Source organism: Phalangium opilio, unplaced genomic scaffold (genome assembly GCF_054372755.1).
Source record: "Phalangium opilio isolate 3A_F unplaced genomic scaffold, DU_Popi_V2 ptg000098l_1, whole genome shotgun sequence".
NCBI classification, from domain to species: Eukaryota; Metazoa; Arthropoda; class Arachnida; order Opiliones; family Phalangiidae; genus Phalangium; species Phalangium opilio.
The window spans coordinates 1884413-1901519 of NW_028324201.1; the positions used below are offsets into that span (position 1 = coordinate 1884413).

General features: G+C 43.6%; 26 non-coding genes across 26 annotated transcripts; all 26 read right to left on the reverse strand.

The window, feature by feature from the left end:
* Window positions 1-174: 174 nt before the first annotated feature.
* Window positions 175-296, reverse strand: TRNAL-CAA (transfer RNA leucine (anticodon CAA)). Its single transcript has 2 exons — window positions 259-296; window positions 175-220 (listed from the first exon to the last, which is right to left on the reverse strand). It is a non-coding gene; the product is annotated as a tRNA-Leu (tRNA).
* A 255-nt stretch (window positions 297-551) lies between these two features.
* Window positions 552-673, reverse strand: TRNAL-CAA (transfer RNA leucine (anticodon CAA)). The gene is made up of 2 exons: window positions 636-673; window positions 552-597 (listed from the first exon to the last, which is right to left on the reverse strand). It is a non-coding gene; the product is annotated as a tRNA-Leu (tRNA).
* An 822-nt stretch (window positions 674-1495) lies between these two features.
* On the reverse strand, window positions 1496-1617 carry TRNAL-CAA (transfer RNA leucine (anticodon CAA)). Its single transcript has 2 exons — window positions 1580-1617; window positions 1496-1541 (listed from the first exon to the last, which is right to left on the reverse strand). It is a non-coding gene; the product is annotated as a tRNA-Leu (tRNA).
* Window positions 1618-2061: 444 nt separating this feature from the next.
* Window positions 2062-2183, reverse strand: TRNAL-CAA (transfer RNA leucine (anticodon CAA)). Its single transcript has 2 exons — window positions 2146-2183; window positions 2062-2107 (listed from the first exon to the last, which is right to left on the reverse strand). It is a non-coding gene; the product is annotated as a tRNA-Leu (tRNA).
* An 819-nt stretch (window positions 2184-3002) lies between these two features.
* TRNAL-CAA (transfer RNA leucine (anticodon CAA)) lies at window positions 3003-3124 on the reverse strand. Its single transcript has 2 exons — window positions 3087-3124; window positions 3003-3048 (listed from the first exon to the last, which is right to left on the reverse strand). It is a non-coding gene; the product is annotated as a tRNA-Leu (tRNA).
* Window positions 3125-3754: 630 nt separating this feature from the next.
* Window positions 3755-3876, reverse strand: TRNAL-CAA (transfer RNA leucine (anticodon CAA)). Its single transcript has 2 exons — window positions 3839-3876; window positions 3755-3800 (listed from the first exon to the last, which is right to left on the reverse strand). It is a non-coding gene; the product is annotated as a tRNA-Leu (tRNA).
* Window positions 3877-5639: 1763 nt separating this feature from the next.
* On the reverse strand, window positions 5640-5761 carry TRNAL-CAA (transfer RNA leucine (anticodon CAA)). The gene is made up of 2 exons: window positions 5724-5761; window positions 5640-5685 (listed from the first exon to the last, which is right to left on the reverse strand). It is a non-coding gene; the product is annotated as a tRNA-Leu (tRNA).
* Window positions 5762-6395: 634 nt separating this feature from the next.
* TRNAL-CAA (transfer RNA leucine (anticodon CAA)) lies at window positions 6396-6517 on the reverse strand. Its single transcript has 2 exons — window positions 6480-6517; window positions 6396-6441 (listed from the first exon to the last, which is right to left on the reverse strand). It is a non-coding gene; the product is annotated as a tRNA-Leu (tRNA).
* A 445-nt stretch (window positions 6518-6962) lies between these two features.
* On the reverse strand, window positions 6963-7084 carry TRNAL-CAA (transfer RNA leucine (anticodon CAA)). The gene is made up of 2 exons: window positions 7047-7084; window positions 6963-7008 (listed from the first exon to the last, which is right to left on the reverse strand). It is a non-coding gene; the product is annotated as a tRNA-Leu (tRNA).
* Window positions 7085-7528: 444 nt separating this feature from the next.
* TRNAL-CAA (transfer RNA leucine (anticodon CAA)) lies at window positions 7529-7650 on the reverse strand. The gene is made up of 2 exons: window positions 7613-7650; window positions 7529-7574 (listed from the first exon to the last, which is right to left on the reverse strand). It is a non-coding gene; the product is annotated as a tRNA-Leu (tRNA).
* A 67-nt stretch (window positions 7651-7717) lies between these two features.
* On the reverse strand, window positions 7718-7839 carry TRNAL-CAA (transfer RNA leucine (anticodon CAA)). The gene is made up of 2 exons: window positions 7802-7839; window positions 7718-7763 (listed from the first exon to the last, which is right to left on the reverse strand). It is a non-coding gene; the product is annotated as a tRNA-Leu (tRNA).
* Window positions 7840-7906: 67 nt separating this feature from the next.
* TRNAL-CAA (transfer RNA leucine (anticodon CAA)) lies at window positions 7907-8028 on the reverse strand. Its single transcript has 2 exons — window positions 7991-8028; window positions 7907-7952 (listed from the first exon to the last, which is right to left on the reverse strand). It is a non-coding gene; the product is annotated as a tRNA-Leu (tRNA).
* An 819-nt stretch (window positions 8029-8847) lies between these two features.
* On the reverse strand, window positions 8848-8969 carry TRNAL-CAA (transfer RNA leucine (anticodon CAA)). The gene is made up of 2 exons: window positions 8932-8969; window positions 8848-8893 (listed from the first exon to the last, which is right to left on the reverse strand). It is a non-coding gene; the product is annotated as a tRNA-Leu (tRNA).
* Window positions 8970-9223: 254 nt separating this feature from the next.
* TRNAL-CAA (transfer RNA leucine (anticodon CAA)) lies at window positions 9224-9345 on the reverse strand. The gene is made up of 2 exons: window positions 9308-9345; window positions 9224-9269 (listed from the first exon to the last, which is right to left on the reverse strand). It is a non-coding gene; the product is annotated as a tRNA-Leu (tRNA).
* Window positions 9346-10164: 819 nt separating this feature from the next.
* Window positions 10165-10286, reverse strand: TRNAL-CAA (transfer RNA leucine (anticodon CAA)). The gene is made up of 2 exons: window positions 10249-10286; window positions 10165-10210 (listed from the first exon to the last, which is right to left on the reverse strand). It is a non-coding gene; the product is annotated as a tRNA-Leu (tRNA).
* Window positions 10287-10542: 256 nt separating this feature from the next.
* Window positions 10543-10664, reverse strand: TRNAL-CAA (transfer RNA leucine (anticodon CAA)). Its single transcript has 2 exons — window positions 10627-10664; window positions 10543-10588 (listed from the first exon to the last, which is right to left on the reverse strand). It is a non-coding gene; the product is annotated as a tRNA-Leu (tRNA).
* Window positions 10665-10918: 254 nt separating this feature from the next.
* On the reverse strand, window positions 10919-11040 carry TRNAL-CAA (transfer RNA leucine (anticodon CAA)). Its single transcript has 2 exons — window positions 11003-11040; window positions 10919-10964 (listed from the first exon to the last, which is right to left on the reverse strand). It is a non-coding gene; the product is annotated as a tRNA-Leu (tRNA).
* A 67-nt stretch (window positions 11041-11107) lies between these two features.
* Window positions 11108-11229, reverse strand: TRNAL-CAA (transfer RNA leucine (anticodon CAA)). The gene is made up of 2 exons: window positions 11192-11229; window positions 11108-11153 (listed from the first exon to the last, which is right to left on the reverse strand). It is a non-coding gene; the product is annotated as a tRNA-Leu (tRNA).
* A 443-nt stretch (window positions 11230-11672) lies between these two features.
* TRNAL-CAA (transfer RNA leucine (anticodon CAA)) lies at window positions 11673-11794 on the reverse strand. The gene is made up of 2 exons: window positions 11757-11794; window positions 11673-11718 (listed from the first exon to the last, which is right to left on the reverse strand). It is a non-coding gene; the product is annotated as a tRNA-Leu (tRNA).
* Window positions 11795-13180: 1386 nt separating this feature from the next.
* Window positions 13181-13302, reverse strand: TRNAL-CAA (transfer RNA leucine (anticodon CAA)). The gene is made up of 2 exons: window positions 13265-13302; window positions 13181-13226 (listed from the first exon to the last, which is right to left on the reverse strand). It is a non-coding gene; the product is annotated as a tRNA-Leu (tRNA).
* Window positions 13303-13558: 256 nt separating this feature from the next.
* Window positions 13559-13680, reverse strand: TRNAL-CAA (transfer RNA leucine (anticodon CAA)). Its single transcript has 2 exons — window positions 13643-13680; window positions 13559-13604 (listed from the first exon to the last, which is right to left on the reverse strand). It is a non-coding gene; the product is annotated as a tRNA-Leu (tRNA).
* A 444-nt stretch (window positions 13681-14124) lies between these two features.
* Window positions 14125-14246, reverse strand: TRNAL-CAA (transfer RNA leucine (anticodon CAA)). The gene is made up of 2 exons: window positions 14209-14246; window positions 14125-14170 (listed from the first exon to the last, which is right to left on the reverse strand). It is a non-coding gene; the product is annotated as a tRNA-Leu (tRNA).
* A 67-nt stretch (window positions 14247-14313) lies between these two features.
* Window positions 14314-14435, reverse strand: TRNAL-CAA (transfer RNA leucine (anticodon CAA)). The gene is made up of 2 exons: window positions 14398-14435; window positions 14314-14359 (listed from the first exon to the last, which is right to left on the reverse strand). It is a non-coding gene; the product is annotated as a tRNA-Leu (tRNA).
* Window positions 14436-15068: 633 nt separating this feature from the next.
* Window positions 15069-15190, reverse strand: TRNAL-CAA (transfer RNA leucine (anticodon CAA)). The gene is made up of 2 exons: window positions 15153-15190; window positions 15069-15114 (listed from the first exon to the last, which is right to left on the reverse strand). It is a non-coding gene; the product is annotated as a tRNA-Leu (tRNA).
* Window positions 15191-15257: 67 nt separating this feature from the next.
* Window positions 15258-15379, reverse strand: TRNAL-CAA (transfer RNA leucine (anticodon CAA)). The gene is made up of 2 exons: window positions 15342-15379; window positions 15258-15303 (listed from the first exon to the last, which is right to left on the reverse strand). It is a non-coding gene; the product is annotated as a tRNA-Leu (tRNA).
* A 445-nt stretch (window positions 15380-15824) lies between these two features.
* TRNAL-CAA (transfer RNA leucine (anticodon CAA)) lies at window positions 15825-15946 on the reverse strand. The gene is made up of 2 exons: window positions 15909-15946; window positions 15825-15870 (listed from the first exon to the last, which is right to left on the reverse strand). It is a non-coding gene; the product is annotated as a tRNA-Leu (tRNA).
* Window positions 15947-17107: the final 1161 nt, after the last annotated feature.

A 17107-nucleotide genomic window follows, 5' to 3' on the forward strand; every position in this document is an offset into this window, starting at 1 on the left:
TTTGAACCCTTGCCCTCAAACGAGGACCAGAATACACGGATTCACGTTGTGAACGAAAGAACTAAGCCCCTTAAGTTTGGCGCCTTAGACCGCTCGGCCATCCTGACGTGGTCTATTGTAATTTGCACGTTTTATAAATTACATCTCTTGCAGTTAATTTATTAAAATATATCGTGTCAGAAGTGGGATTCGAACCCACGCCCTCATACGAGGACCAGAAAACACACATTCCCGTTTTGAACGAAGGAAAGTAAGCCCCTTGAGTCTGGCACCTTAGACCGCTCGGCCATCCTGACGTGGTCTTTTGTAATTTGGACGATTTATAAATTACATCTCTTCTAGTTAATTTCATAAAACATATCGTGTCAGAAGTGAGATTTGAACCCTTGCCCTCAAACGAGGACCAGAATACACGGATTCACGTTGTGAAGGAAAGAACTAAGCCCCTTAAGTCAGGCGCCTTAGACCGCTCGGCCATCCTGACGTGGTCTATTGTAATTTGCACGTTTTATAAATTACATCTCTTGCAGTTAATTTATTAAAATATATCGTGTCAGAAGTGGGATTCGAACCCACGCCCTCATACGAGGACCAGAAAACACACATTCTCGTTTTGAACGAAGGAAAGTAAGCCCCTTGAGTCTGGCACCTTAGACCGCTCGGCCATCCTGACGTGGTCTTTTGTAATTTGGACGATTTATAAATTACATCTCTTCTAGTTAATTTCATAAAACATAACGTGTCAGAAGTGAGATTTGAACCCTTGCCCTCAAACGAGGACCAGAATACACGGATTCACGTTGTGAACGAAAGAACTAAGCCCCTTAAGTCTGGCGCCTTAGACCGCTCGGCCATCCTGACGTGGTCTATTGTAATTTGCACGTTTTATAAATTACATCTCTTGCAGTTAATTTATTAAAATATATCGTGTCAGAAGTGGGATTCGAACCTACGCCCTCATACGAGGACCAGAAAACACAGATTCACAATGTGAACGAAGGAAACTAACCCCCTTGAGTCTGGCGCCTTAGACCGCTCGGCCATCCTGACGTGGTCTCTTGTAATTTGGACGTTTTATTAATTACATCTCTTCCAGTTAATTTTTTATAAAATATCGTGTCAGAAGTGGGATTCGAACCCACGCCCTCATACGAGGACCAGAAAACACAAATTCACGTTGTGAACGAAGGAAAGTAAGCCCCTTGAGTCTGGCGCCTTAGACCGCTCGGAAATCCTGACGTGGTCTCTTGTAATTTGGACGATTTATAAATTACATCTCTTCTAGTTAATTTCATAAAACATATCGTGTTAGAAGTGGGATTCGAACCCACGCCCTCATACGAGGACCAGAAAACACACATTCCCGTTTTGAACGAAGGAAAGTAAGCCCCTTGAGTCTGGCGCCTTAGACCGCTCGGCCATCCTGACGTGGTCTTTTGTAATTTGGACGTTTTATAAATTACATCTCTTGCAGTTAATTTTTTAAAATATATCGTGTCAGAAGTGGGATTCGAACCCACGCCCTCATACGAGGGCCAGAAAACACACATTCCCGTTTTGAACGAAGGAAAGTAAGCCCCTTGAGTCTGGCGCCTTAGACCGCTCGGCCATCCTGACGTGGTCTTTTGTAATTTTGACGATTTATAAATTACATCTCTTCTAGTTAATTTCATAAAACATATCGTGTCAGAAGTGGGTTTTGAACCCTTGCCCTCAAACGGGGACCAGAATACACGGATTCACGTTGTGAACGAAAGAACTAAGCCCCTTAAGTCTGGCGCCTTAGACCGCTCGGCAATCCTGACGTGGTCTATTTTAATTTGGACGTTTTATAAATTACGTCTCTTGCAGTTAATTTATTAAATTATATCGTGTCAGAAGTGGGATTCGAACCCACGCCCTCATACTCGGACCAGAAAACACAGATTCACAATGTGAACGAAGGAAAGTAAGCCCCTTGAGTCTGGCGCCTTAGACCGCTCGGCCATCCTGACGTGGTCTATTGTAATTTGGACGTTTTATAAATTACATCTCTTGCAGTTAATTTATTAAAATATATCGTGTCAGAAGTGGGATTCGAACCCACGCCCTCATACGAGGACCAGAAAACACACATTCACGTTGTGAATGAAGGAAAGTAAGCCCCTTGAGTCTGGCGCCTTTGACCGCTCGGCCATCCTGACGTGGTCTCTTGTAATTTTGACGATTTGAAATTACATCTCTTCTAGTTAATTTCATAAAACATATCGTGTCAGAAGTGAGATTTGAACCCTTGCCCTCAAACGAGGACCAGAATACACGGATTCACGTTGTGAACGAAAGAACTAAGCCCCTTAAGTCTGGCGCCTTAGACCGCTCGGCCATCCTGACGTGGTCTATTGTAATTTGGACGTTTTATAAATTACATCTCTTGCAGTTAATTTATTAAAATATATCGTGTCAGAAGTGGGATTCGAAAGCACGCCCTCATACGAGGACCAGAAAACACACATTCACGTTGTGAATGAAGGAAAGTAAGCCCCTTGAGTCTGGCGCCTTAGACCGCTCGGCCATCCTGACGTGGTCTCTTGTAATTTTGACGATTTGAAATTACATCTCTTCTAGTTAATTTCATAAAACATATCGTGTCAGAAGTGAGATTTGAACCCTTGCCCTCAAACGAGGACCAGAATACACGGATTCACGTTGTGAACGAAAGAACTAAGCCCTTTAAGTCTGGCGCCTTAGACCGCTCGGCCATCCTGACGTGGTCTATTGTAATTTGGACGTTTTATAAATTACATCTCTTGCAGTTAATTTATTAAAATGTATCGTGTCAGAAGTGGGATTCTAACCCACGCCCTCATACGAGGACTAGAAAACACACATTCCCGTTTTGAACGAAGGAAAGTAAGCCCCTTAAGTCTGGCACCTTAGACCGCTCGGCCATCCTGACGTGGTCTCTTGTAATTTTGACGATTTGTAAATTACATCTCTTCTAGTTAGTTTCATAAAACATATCGTGTCAGAAGTGGGATTTGAACCCACGCCCTCATACGAGGACCAGAAAACACACATTCCCGTTTTGAACGAAGGAAAGTAAGCCCCTTGAGTCTGGCACCTTAGACCGCTCGGCCATCCTGACGTGGTCTTTTGTAATTTGGACGTTTTATAAATTACATCTCTTCCAGTTAATTTCATAAAACATATCGTGTCAGAAGTGGGCTTCGAACCCACGCCCTCATACGAGGACCAAAACACAGATTCACGTTGTGAACGAAGGAAAGTAAGCCCCTTGAGTCTGGCGCCTTAGACCGCTCGGCCATCCTGACGTGGTCTATTGTAATTTGGACGTTTTATAAATTACATCTCTTGCAGTTAATTTATTAAAATATATCGTGTCAGAAGTAAGATTCGAACCCACGCCCTCATACGAGGACCAGAGAACACACATTCACGTTGTGAATGAAGGAAAGTAAGCCCCTTGAGTCTGGCGCCTTTGACCGCTCGGCCATCCTGACGTGGTCTCTTGTAATTTTGACGATTTGAAATTACATCTCTTCTAGTTAATTTCATAAAACATATCGTGTCAGAAGTGAGATTTGAACCCTTGCCCTCAAACGAGGACCAGAATACACGGATTCACGTTGTGAACGAAAGAACTAAGCCCTTTAAGTCTGGCGCCTTAGACCGCTCGGCCATCCTGACGTGGTCTATTGTAATTTGGACGTTTTATAAATTACGTCTCTTGCAGTTAATTTATTAAATTATATCGTGTCAGAAGTGGGATTCGAACCCACGCCCTCATACGAGGACCAGAAAACACAGATTCACGTTGTGAACGAAGGAAAGTAAGCCCCTTGAGTCTGGCGCCTTAGACCGCTCGGCCATCCTGACGTGGTCTCTTGTAATTTTGACGATTTGTAAATCACATCTCTTGCAGTTAATTTATATAAATATATCGTGTCAGAAGTGGGATTCGAACCCTTGCCCTTATACGAGGACCAGAAAACACAGATTCACGTTGTGAACGAAGGAAACTAAGCCCCTTGAGTCTGGCGCCTTAGACCGCTCGGCCATCCTGACGTGGTCTATTGTAATTTGGACGTTTTATAAATTACATCTCTTGCAGTTAATTTATTAAAATATATCGTGTCAGAAGTGGGATTCGAACCCACGCCCTCATACGAGGACCAGAAAACCCACATTCCCGTTTTGAACGAAGGAAAGTAAGCCGCTTGAGTCTGGCACCTTAGACCGCTCGGCCATCCTTACGTGGTCTTTTGTAATTTGGACGATTTATAAATTACATCTCTTCTAGTTAATTTCATAAAACATATCGTGTCAGAAGTGAGATTTGAACCCTTGCCCTCAAACGAGGACCAGAATACACGGATTCACGTTGTGAACAAAAGAACTAAGCCCCTTAAGTCTGGCGCCTTAGACCGCTCGGCCATCCTGACGTGGTCTATTGTAATTTGGACGTTTTATAAATTACATCTCTTGCAGTTAATTTATTAAATTATATCGTGTCTGAAGTGGGCTTCGAACCCACGCCCTCATACGAGGACCAAAACACAGACTCACGTTGTGAACGAAGGAAAGTAAGCCCCTTGAGTCTGGCGCCTTGGACCGCTCGGCCATCGTGACGTGGTCTATTGTAATTTGGACGTTTTATAAATTACATCTCTTGCAGTTAATTTATTAAAATATATCGTGTCAGAAGTGGTATTCGAACCCACGCCCTCATACGAGGACCAGAAAACACACATTCACGTTGTGAATGAAGGAAAGTAAGCCCCTTGAGTCTGGCGCCTTAGACCGCTCGGCAATCCTGACGTGGTCTCTTGTAATTTGGACGTTTTATAAATTACATCTCTTGCAGTTAATTTATAAAATATATCGTGTCAGAAGTGGGATTCGAACCCACGTCCTCATACGAGGACCAGAAAACACACATTCCCGTTTTGAACGAAGGAAAGTAAGCCCCTTGAGTCTGGCATCTTAGACCGCTCGGCAATCCTGACGTGGTCTATTGTAATTTGGACGTTTTATAAATTACGTCTCTTGCAGTTAATTTATTAAATTATATCGTGTCAGAAGTGGGATTCGAACCCACGCGCTCATACGAGGACCAGAAAACACAGATTCACGTTGTGAACGAAGGAAAGTAAGCCCCTTGAAACTGGCGCCTTAGACCGCTCGGCCATCCTGACGTGGTCTCTTGTAATTTTGACGATTTATAAATTACATCTCTTCTAGTTAATTTTATAAAATATATCGTGTCAGAAGTGGTATTCGAACCCACGCCCTCATACGAGGACCAGAAAACACACATTCACGTTGTGAATGAAGGAAAGTAAGCCCCTTGAGTCTGGCGCCTTAGACCGCTCGGCAATCCTGACGTGGTCTCTTGTAATTTGGACGTTTTATAAATTACATCTCTTGCAGTTAATTTATAAAATATATCGTGTCAGAAGTGGGATTCGAACCCACGTCCTCATACGAGGACCAGAAAACACACATTCCCGTTTTGAACGAAGGAAAGTAAGCCCCTTGAGTCTGGCACCTTAGACCGCTCGGCAATCCTGACGTGGTCTATTGTAATTTGGACGTTTTATAAATTACGTCTCTTGCAGTTAATTTATTAAATTATATCGTGTCAGAAGTGGGATTCGAACCCACGCCCTCATACGAGGACCAGAAAACACACATTCACGTTGTGAATGAAGGAAAGTAAGCCCCTTGAGTCTGGCGCCTTAGACCGCTCGGCCATCCTGACGTGGTCTCTTGTAATTTTGACGATTTGTAAATTACATCTCTTCTAGTTAATTTCATAAAACATATCGTGTCAGAAGTGGGATTCGAACCCACGCCCTCATACGAGAACCAGAAAACACACATTCTCGTTTTGAACGAAGGAAAGTAAGCCCATTGAGTCTGGCACCTTAGACCGCTCGGCAATCCTGACGTGGTCTATTGTAATTTGGACGTTTTATAAATTACGTCTCTTGCAGTTAATTTATTAAATTATATCGTGTCAGAAGTGGGATTCGAACCCACGCGCTCATACGAGGACCAGAAAACACAGATTCACGTTGTGAACGAAGGAAAGTAAGCCCCTTGAAACTGGCGCCTTAGACCGCTCAGCCATCCTGACGTGGTCTATTGTAATTTGGACGTTTTATAAATTACATCTCTTGCAGTTAATTTATTAAAATATATCGTGTCAGAAGTGGGATTCGAACCCACGCCCTCATACGAGGACCAGAAAACACACATTCCCGTTTTGAACGAAGGAAAGTAAGCCCCTTGAGTCTGGCACCTTAGACCGCTCGGCAATCCTGACGTGGTCTATTGTAATTTGGACGTTTTATAAATTACGTCTCTTGCAGTTAATTTATTAAATTATATCGTGTCAGAAGTGGGATTCGAACCCACGCCCTCATACGAGGACCAGAAAACACACATTCACGTTGTGAATGAAGGAAAGTAAGCCCCTTGAGTCTGGCGCCTTAGACCGCTCGGCCATCCTGACGTGGTCTCTTGTAATTTTGACGATTTGTAAATTACATCTCTTCTAGTTAATTTCATAAAACATATCGTGTCAGAAGTGGGATTCGAACCCACGCCCTCATACGAGGACCAGAAAACACACATTCTCGTTTTGAACGAAGGAAAGTAAGCCCATTGAGTCTGGCACCTTAGACCGCTCGGCAATCCTGACGTGGTCTATTGTAATTTGGACGTTTTATAAATTACGTCTCTTGCAGTTAATTTATTAAATTATATCGTGTCAGAAGTGGGATTCGAACCCACGCGCTCATACGAGGACCAGAAAACACAGATTCACGTTGTGAACGAAGGAAAGTAAGCCCCTTGAAACTGGCGCCTTAGACCGCTCAGCCATCCTGACGTGGTCTATTGTAATTTGGACGTTTTATAAATTACATCTCTTGCAGTTAATTTATTAAAATATATCGTGTCAGAAGTGGGATTCGAACCCACGCCCTCATACGAGGACCAGAAAACACACATTCACGTTGTGAATGAAGGAAAGTAAGCCCCTTGAGTCTGGCGCCTTAGACCGCTCGGCCATCCTGACGTGGTCTCTTGTAATTTTGACGATTTATAAATTACATCTCTTCTAGTTAAATTCATAAAACATATCGTGTCAGAAGTGGGATTCGAACCCACGCCCTTATACGAGGACCAGAAAACACAGATTCACGTTGTGAACGAAGGAAAGTAAGCCCCTTGAGTCTGGCACCTTAGACCGCTCGGCCATCCTGACGTGGTCTTTTGTAATTTGGACGTTTTATAAATTACATCTCTTGCAGATAATTTATTAAAACATATCGTGTCAGAAGTGGGATTCGAACCCACGCCCTCATACGAGGACCAGAAAACACGGATTCACGTTGTGAACGAAAGAACTAAGCCCCTTAAGTCTGGCGCCTTAGACCGCTCGGCAATCCTGACGTGGTCTATTGTAATTTGGACGTTTTATAAATTACGTCTCTTGCAGTTAATTTATTAAATTATATCGTGTCAGAAGTGGGATTCGAACCCACGCCCTCATACGAGGACCAGAAAACACAGATTCACGTTGTGAACGAAGGAAATTAAGCCCCTTGAGTCTGGCGCCTTAGACCGCTCGGCCATCCTGACGTGGTCTATTGTAATTTGGACGTTTTATAAATTACATCTCTTGCAGTTAATTTATTAAAATATATCGTGTCAGAAGTGGGATTCGAACCCACGCCCTCATACGAGGACCAGAAAACACACATTCCCGTTTTGAACGAAGGAAAGTAAGCCCCTTGAGTCTGGCACCTTAGACCGCTCGGCCATCCTGACGTGGTCTATTGTAATTTGGACGTTTTATAAATTACATCTCTTGCAGTTAATTTATTAAAATATATCGTGTCAGAAGTGGGATTCGAACCCACGCCCTCATACGAGGACCAGAAAACACACATTCCCGTTTTGAACGAAGGAAAGTAAGCCCCTTGAGTCTGGCACCTTAGACCGCTCGGCCATCCTGACGTGGTCTCTTGTAATTTTGACGATTTGAAATTACATCTCTTCTAGTTAACTTCATAAAACATATCGTGTCAGAAGTGAGATTTGAACCCATGCCCTCAAACGAGGACCAGAATACACGGATTCACGTTGTGAACGAAAGAACTAAGCCCCTTAAGTCTGGCGCCTTAGACCGCTCGGCCATCCTGACGTGGTCTATTGTAATTTGGACGTTTTATAAATTACATCTCTTGCAGTTAATTTATTAAAATATATCGTGTCAGAAGTGGGATTCGAACCCACGCCCTCATACGAGGACCAGAAAACACACATTCACGTTGTGAATGAAGGAAAGTAAGCCCCTTGAGTCTGGCGCCTTAGACCGCTCGGCAATCCTGACGTGGTCTATTGTAATTTGGACGTTTTATAAATTACATCTCTTGCAGTTAATTTATTAAATTATATCGTGTCAGAAGTGGGCTTCGAACCCACGCCCTCATACGAGGACCAAAACACAGACTCACGTTGTGAACGAAGGAAAGTAAGCCCCTTGAGTCTGGCGCCTTGGACCGCTCGGCCATCGTGACGTGGTCTATTGTAATTTGGACGTTTTATTAATTACATCTCTTCCAGTTAATTTATTAAATTATATCGTGTCAGAAGTGGTATTCGAACCCACGCGCTCATACGAGGACCAGAAAACACAGATTCACGTTGTGAACGAAGGAAACTAAGCCCCTTGAGTCTGGCGCCTTAGACCGCTCGGCCATCCTGACGTGGTCTATTGTAATTTGGACGTTTTATAAATTACATCTCTTGCAGTTAATTTATTAAAATATATCGTGTCAGAAGTGGGATTCGAACCCACGCCCTCATACGAGGACCAGAAAACACACATTCCCGTTTTGAACGAAGGAAAGTAAGCCCCTTGAGTCTGGCACCTTAGACCGCTCGGCCATCCTGACGTGGTCTCTTGTAATTTTGACGATTTGAAATTACATCTCTTCTAGTTAACTTCATAAAACATATCGTGTCAGAAGTGAGATTTGAACCCATGCCCTCAAACGAGGACCAGAATACACGGATTCACGTTGTGAACGAAAGAACTAAGCCCCTTAAGTCTGGCGCCTTAGACCGCTCGGCCATCCTGACGTGGTCTATTGTAATTTGGACGTTTTATAAATTACATCTCTTGCAGTTAATTTATTAAAATATATCGTGTCAGAAGTGGGATTCGAACCCACGCCCTCATACGAGGACCAGAAAACACACATTCCCGTTTTGAACGAAGGAAAGTAAGCCCCTTGAGTCTGGCACCTTAGACCGCTCGGCCATCCTGACGTGGTCTCTTGTAATTTTGACGATTTGAAATTACATCTCTTCTAGTTAACTTCATAAAACATATCGTGTCAGAAGTGAGATTTGAACCCATGCCCTCAAACGAGGACCAGAATACACGGATTCACGTTGTGAACGAAAGAACTAAGCCCCTTAAGTCTGGCGCCTTAGACCGCTCGGCCATCCTGACGTGGTCTATTGTAATTTGGACGTTTTATAAATTACATCTCTTGCAGTTAATTTATTAAAATATATCGTGTCAGAAGTGGGATTCGAACCCACGCCCTCATACGAGGACCAGAAAACACACATTCACGTTGTGAATGAAGGAAAGTAAGCCCCTTGAGTCTGGCGCCTTAGACCGCTCGGCAATCCTGACGTGGTCTATTGTAATTTGGACGTTTTATAAATTACATCTCTTGCAGTTAATTTATTAAATTATATCGTGTCAGAAGTGGGCTTCGAACCCACGCCCTCATACGAGGACCAAAACACAGACTCACGTTGTGAACGAAGGAAAGTAAGCCCCTTGAGTCTGGCGCCTTGGACCGCTCGGCCATCGTGACGTGGTCTATTGTAATTTGGACGTTTTATTAATTACATCTCTTCCAGTTAATTTATTAAATTATATCGTGTCAGAAGTGGTATTCGAACCCACGCGCTCATACGAGGACCAGAAAACACAGATTCACGTTGTGAACGAAGGAAAGTAAGCCCCTTGAAACTGGCGCCTTAGACCGCTCGGCCATCCTGACGTGGTCTATTGTAATTTGGACGATTTATAAATTACATCTCTTGCAGTTAATTTATTAAAATATATCGTGTCAGAAGTGGGATTCGAACCCACGCCCTCATACGAGGACCAGAAAACACACACTCACGTTGTGAATGAAGGAAAGTAAGCCCCTTGAGTCTGGCGCCTTAGACCGCTCGGCCATCCTGACGTGGTCTCTTGTAATTTTGACGATTTATAAATTACATCTCTTCTAGTTAATTTCATAAAACATATCGTGTCAGAAGTGGGATTCGAACCCACGCCCTTATACGAGGACCAGAAAACACAGATTCACGTTGTGAACGAAGGAAACTAAGCCCCTTGAGTCTGGCGCCTTAGACCGCTCGGCCATCCTGACGTGGTCTATTGTAATTTGGACGTTTTATAAATTACATCTCTTGCAGTTAATTTATTAAAATATATCGTGTCAGAAGTGGGATTCGAACCCACGCCCTCATACGAGGACCAGAAAACACACATTCCCGTTTTGAACGAAGGAAAGTAAGCCCCTTGAGTCTGGCACCTTAGACCGCTCGGCCATCCTGACGTGGTCTCTTGTAATTTTGACGATTTGAAATTACATCTCTTCTAGTTAACTTCATAAAACATATCGTGTCAGAAGTGAGATTTGAACCCATGCCCTCAAACGAGGACCAGAATACACGGATTCACGTTGTGAACGAAAGAACTAAGCCCCTTAAGTCTGGCGCCTTAGACCGCTCGGCCATCCTGACGTGGTCTATTGTAATTTGGACGTTTTATAAATTACATCTCTTGCAGTTAATTTATTAAAATATATCGTGTCAGAAGTGGGATTCGAACCCACGCCCTCATACGAGGACCAGAAAACACACATTCCCGTTTTGAACGAAGGAAAGTAAGCCCCTTGAGTCTGGCACCTTAGACCGCTCGGCCATCCTGACGTGGTCTCTTGTAATTTTGACGATTTGTAAATTACATCTCTTCTAGTTAATTTCATAAAACATATCGTGTCAGAAGTGGGATTCGAACCCACGCCCTCATACGAGGACCAGAAAACACACATTCCCGTTTTGAACGAAGGAAAGTAAGCCCCTTGAGTCTGGCACCTTAGACCGCTCGGCCATCCTGACGTGGTCTTTTGTAATTTGGACGTTTTATAAATTACATCTCTTCCAGTTAATTTCATAAAACATATCGTGTCAGAAGTGGGCTTCGAACCCACGCCCTCATACGAGGACCAAAACACAGATTCACGTTGTGAACGAAGGAAAGTAAGCCCCTTGAGTCTGGCGCCTTAGACCGCTCGGCCATCCTGACGTGGTCTATTGTAATTTGGACGTTTTATAAATTACATCTCTTGCAGTTAATTTATTAAAATATATCGTGTCAGAAGTGGGATTCGAACCCACGCCCTCATACGAAGACCAGAGAACACACATTCACGTTGTGAATGAAGGAAAGTAAGCCCCTTGAGTCTGGCACCTTAGACCGCTCGGCAATCCTGACGTGGTCTATTGTAATTTGGACGTTTTATAAATTACGTCTCTTGCAGTTAATTTATTAAATTATATCGTGTCAGAAGTGGGATTCGAACCCACGCCCTCATACGAGGACCAGAAAACACAGATTCACGTTGTGAACGAAGGAAAGTAAGCCCCTTGAGTCTGGCGCCTTAGACCGCTCGGCCATCCTGACGTGGTCTCTTGTAATTTTGACGATTTGTAAATTACATCTCTTGCAGTTAATTTATTTAAATATATCGTGTCAGAAGTGGGATTCGAACCCTTGCCCTTATACGAGGACCAGAAAACACAGATTCACGTTGTGAACGAAGGAAACTAAGCCCCTTGAGTCTGGCGCCTTAGACCGCTCGGCCATCCTGACGTGGTCTATTGTAATTTGGACGTTTTATAAATTACATCTCTTGCAGTTAATTTATTAAAATATATCGTGTCAAAAGTGGGATTCGAACCCACGCCCTCATACGAGGACCAGAAAACCCACATTCCCGTTTTGAACGAAGGAAAGTAAGCCCCTTGAGTCTGGCACCTTAGACCGCTCGGCCATCCTTACGTTGTCTTTTGCAATTTGGACGATTTATAAATTACATCTCTTCTAGTTAATTTCATAAAACATATCGTGTCAGAAGTGAGATTTGAACCCTTGCCCTCAAACGAGGACCAGAATACACTGATTCACGTTGTGAACGAAAGAACTAAGCTCCTTAAGTCTGGCGCCTTAGACCGCTCGGCCATCCTGACGTGGTCTATTGTAATTTGGACGTTTTATAAATTACATCTCTTGCAGTTAATTTATTAAATTATATCGTGTCAGAAGTGGGCTTCGAACCCACGCCCTCATACGAGGACCAAAACACAGACTCACGTTGTGAACGAAGGAAAGTAAGCCCCTTGAGTCTGGCGCCTTGGACCGCTCGGCCATCGTGACGTGGTCTATTGTAATTTGGACGTTTTATAAATTACATCTCTTGCAGTTAATTTATTAAAATATATCGTGTCAGAAGTGGGATTCGAACCCACGCCCTCATACGAGGACCAGAAAACACACATTCACGTTGTGAATGAAGGAAAGTAAGCCCCTTGAGTCTGGCGCCTTAGACCGCTCGGCAATCCTGACGTGGTCTCTTGTAATTTGGACGTTTTATAAATTACATCTCTTGCAGTTAATTTATAAAATATATCGTGTCAGAAGTGGGATTCGAACCCACGTCCTCATACGAGGACCAGAAAACACACATTCCCGTTTTGAACGAAGGAAATCAAGCCCCTTGAGTCTGGCACCTTAGACCGCTCGGCAATCCTGACGTGGTCTATTGTAATTTGGACGTTTCATAAATTACGTCTCTTGCAGTTAATTTATTAAATTATATCGTGTCAGAAGTGGGATTCGAACCCACGCGCTCATACGAGGACCAGAAAACACAGATTCACGTTGTGAACGAAGGAAAGTAAGCCCCTTGAAACTGGCGCCTTAGACCGCTCGGCCATCCTGACGTGGTCTATTGTAATTTGGACGATTTATAAATTACATCTCTTGCAGTTAATTTATTAAAATATATCGTGTCAGAAGTGGGATTCGAACCCACGCCCTCATACGAGGACCAGAAAACACACATTCACGTTGTGAATGAAGGAAAGTAAGCCCCTTGAGTCTGGCGCCTTAGACCGCTCGGCCATCCTGACGTGGTCTCTTGTAATTTTGACGATTTATAAATTACATCTCTTCTAGTTAATTTCATAAAACATATCGTGTCAGAAGTGGGATTCGAACCCACGCCCTTATACGAGGACCAGAAAACACAGATTCACGTTGTGAACGAAGGAAACTAAGCCCCTTGAGTCTGGCGCCTTAGACCGCTCGGCCATCCTGACGTGGTCTATTGTAATTTGGACGTTTTATAAATTACATCTCTTGCAGTTAATTTATTAAAATATATCGTGTCAGAAGTGGGATTCGAACCCACGCCCTCATACGAGGACCAGAAAACACACATTCCCGTTTTGAACGAAGGAAAGTAAGCCCCTTGAGTCTGGCACCTTAGACCGCTCGGCCATCCTGACGTGGTCTTTTTTAATTTGGACGTTTTAAAAATTACATCTCTTGCAGTTAATTTATTAAAATATATCGTGTCAGAAGTGGGATTCGAACCCACGCCCTCATACGAGGACCAGAAAACACACATTCCCGTTTTGAACGAAGGAAAGTAAGCCCCTTGAGTCTGGCGCCTTAGACCGCTCGGCAATCCTGACGTGGTCTAATGTAATTTGGACGTTTTATAAATTACGTCTCTTGCAGTTAATTTCATAAAACATATCGTGTCAGAAGTGGGATCGAACCCACGCCCTCATACGAGAACCAGAAAACACAGATTCACGTTGTGAACGAAGGAAATTAAGCCCCTTGAGTCTGGCGCCTTAGACCGCTCGGCCATCCTGACGTGGTCTATTGTAATTTGGACGTTTTATAAATTACATCTCTTGCAGTTAATTTATTAAATTATATCGTGTCAGAAGTGGGATTCGAACCCACGCCCTCATACGAGGACCAGAAAACACACATTCACGTTGTGAATGAAGGAAAGTAAGCCCCTTGAGTCTGGCGCCTTAGACCGCTCGGCCATCCTGACGTGGTCTATTGTAATTTGGACGTTTTATAAATTACATCTCTTGCAGTTAATTTATTAAAATATATCGTGTCAGAAGTGGGATTCGAACCCACGCCCTCATACGAGGACCAGAAAACACACATTCACGTTGTGAATGAAGGAAAGTAAGCCCCTTGAGTCTGGCGCCTTAGACCGCTCGGCCATCCTGACGTGGTCTCTTGTAATTTTGACGATTTGTAAATTACATCTCTTCTAGTTAATTTCATAAAACATATCGTGTCAGAAGTGGGATTCGAACCCACGCCCTCATACGAGGACCAGAAAACACACATTCCCGTTTTGAACGAAGGAAAGTAAGCCCATTGAGTCTGGCACCTTAGACCGCTCGGCCATCCTGACGTGGTCTATTGTAATTTGGACGATTTGTAAATTACATCTCTTCTAGTTAATTTCATAAAACATATCGTGTCAGAAGTGGGATTCGAACCCACGCCCTCATACGAGGACCAGAAAACACACATTCCCGTTTTGAACGAAGGAAAGTAAGCCCCTTGAGTCTGGCGCCTTAGACCGCTCGGCAATCCTGACGTGGTCTAATGTAATTTGGACGTTTTATAAATTACGTCTCTTGCAGTTAATTTCATAAAACATATCGTGTCAGAAGTGGGATCGAACCCACGCCCTCATACGAGGACCAGAAAACACAGATTCACGTTGTGAACGAAGGAAATTAAGCCCCTTGAGTCTGGCGCCTTAGACCGCTCGGCCATCCTGACGTGGTCTATTGTAATTTGGACGTTTTATGAATTACATCTCTTGCAGTTAATTTATTAAATTATATCGTGTCAGAAGTGGGATTCGAACCCACGCCCTCATACGAGGACCAGAAAACACACATTCACGTTGTGAATGAAGGAAAGTAAGCCCCTTGAGTCTGGCGCCTTAGACCGCTCGGCCATCCTGACGTGGTCTATTGTAATTTGGACGTTTTATAAATTACATCTCTTGCAGTTAATTTATTAAAATATATCGTGTCAGAAGTGGGATTCGAACCCACGCCCTCATACGAGGACCAGAAAACACACATTCACGTTGTGAATGAAGGAAAGTAAGCCCCTTGAGTCTGGCGCCTTAGACCGCTCGGCCATCCTGACGTGGTCTCTTGTAATTTTGACGATTTGTAAATTACATCTCTTCTAGTTAATTTCATAAAACATATCGTGTCAGAAGTGGGATTCGAACCCACGCCCTCATACGAGGACCAGAAAACACACATTCCCGTTTTGAACGAAGGAAAGTAAGCCCATTGAGTCTGGCACCTTAGACCGCTCGGCCATCCTGACGTGGTCTATTGTAATTTGGACGATTTGTAAATTACATCTCTTCTAGTTAATTTCATAAAACATATCGTGTCAGAAGTGGGATTCGAACCCACGCCCTCATACGAGGACCAGAAAACACACATTCCCGTTTTGAACGAAGGAAAGTAAGCCCATTGAGTCTGGCACCTTAGACCGCTCGGCCATCCTGACGTGGTCTATTGTAATTTGGACGATTTATAAATTACATCTCTTGCAGTTAATTTATTAAAATACATCGTGTCAGAAGTGGGATTCGAACCCACGCCCTCATACGAGGACCAGAAAACACACATTCACGTTGTGAATGAAGGAATGTAAGCCCCTTGAGTCTGGCGCCTTAGACCGCTCGGCCATCCTGACGTGGTCTCTTGTAATTTTGACGATTTATAAATTACATCTCTTCTAGTTAAATTCATAAAACATATCGTGTCAGAAGTGGGATTCGAACCCACGCCCTTATACGAGGACCAGAAAACACAGATTCACGTTGTGAACGAAGGAAACTAAGCCCCTTGAGTCTGGCGCCTTAGACCGCTCGGCCATCCTGACGTGGTCTCTTGTAATTTTGACGATTTGTAAATTACATCTCTTCTAGTTAATTTCATAAAACATATCGTGTCAGAAGTGGGATTCGAACCCACGCCCTCATACGAGGACCAGAAAACACACATTCCCGTTTTGAACGAAGGAAAGTAAGCCCATTGAGTCTGGCACCTTAGACCGCTCGGCCATCCTGACGTGGTCTATTGTAATTTGGACGTTTTATAAATTACATCTCTTGCAGTTAATTTATTAAATTATATCGTGTCAGAAGTGGGCTTCGAACCCACGCCCTCATACGAGGACCAAAACACAGACTCACGTTGTGAACGAAGGAAAGTAAGCCCCTTGAGTCTGGCGCCTTGGACCGCTCGGCCATCGTGACGTGGTCTATTGTAATTTGGACGTTTTATAAATTACATCTCTTGCAGTTAATTTATTAAAATATATCGTGTCAGAAGTGGGATTCGAACCCACGCCCTCATACGAGGACCAGAAAACACATATTCACGTTGTGAATGAAGGAAAGTAAGCCCCTTGAGTCTGGCGCCTTAGACCGCTCGGCAATCCTGACGTGGTCTCTTGTAATTTGGACGTTTTATAAATTACATCTCTTGCAGTTAATTTATAAAATATATCGTGTCAGAAGTGGGATTCGAACCCACGTCCTCATACGAGGACCAGAAAACACACATTCCCGTTTTGAACGAAGGAAATCAAGCCCCTTGAGTCTGGCACCTTAGACCGCTCGGCAATCCTGACGTGGTCTATTGTAATTTGGACGTTTTATAAATTACGTCTCTTGCAGTTAATTTATTAAATTATATCGTGTCAGAAGTGGGATTCGAACCCACGCGCTCATACGAGGACCAGAAAACACAGATTCACGTTGTGAACGAAGGAAAGTAAGCCCCTTGAAACTGGCGCCTTAGACCGCTCGGCCATCCTGACGTGGTCTATTGTAATTTGGACGATTTATAA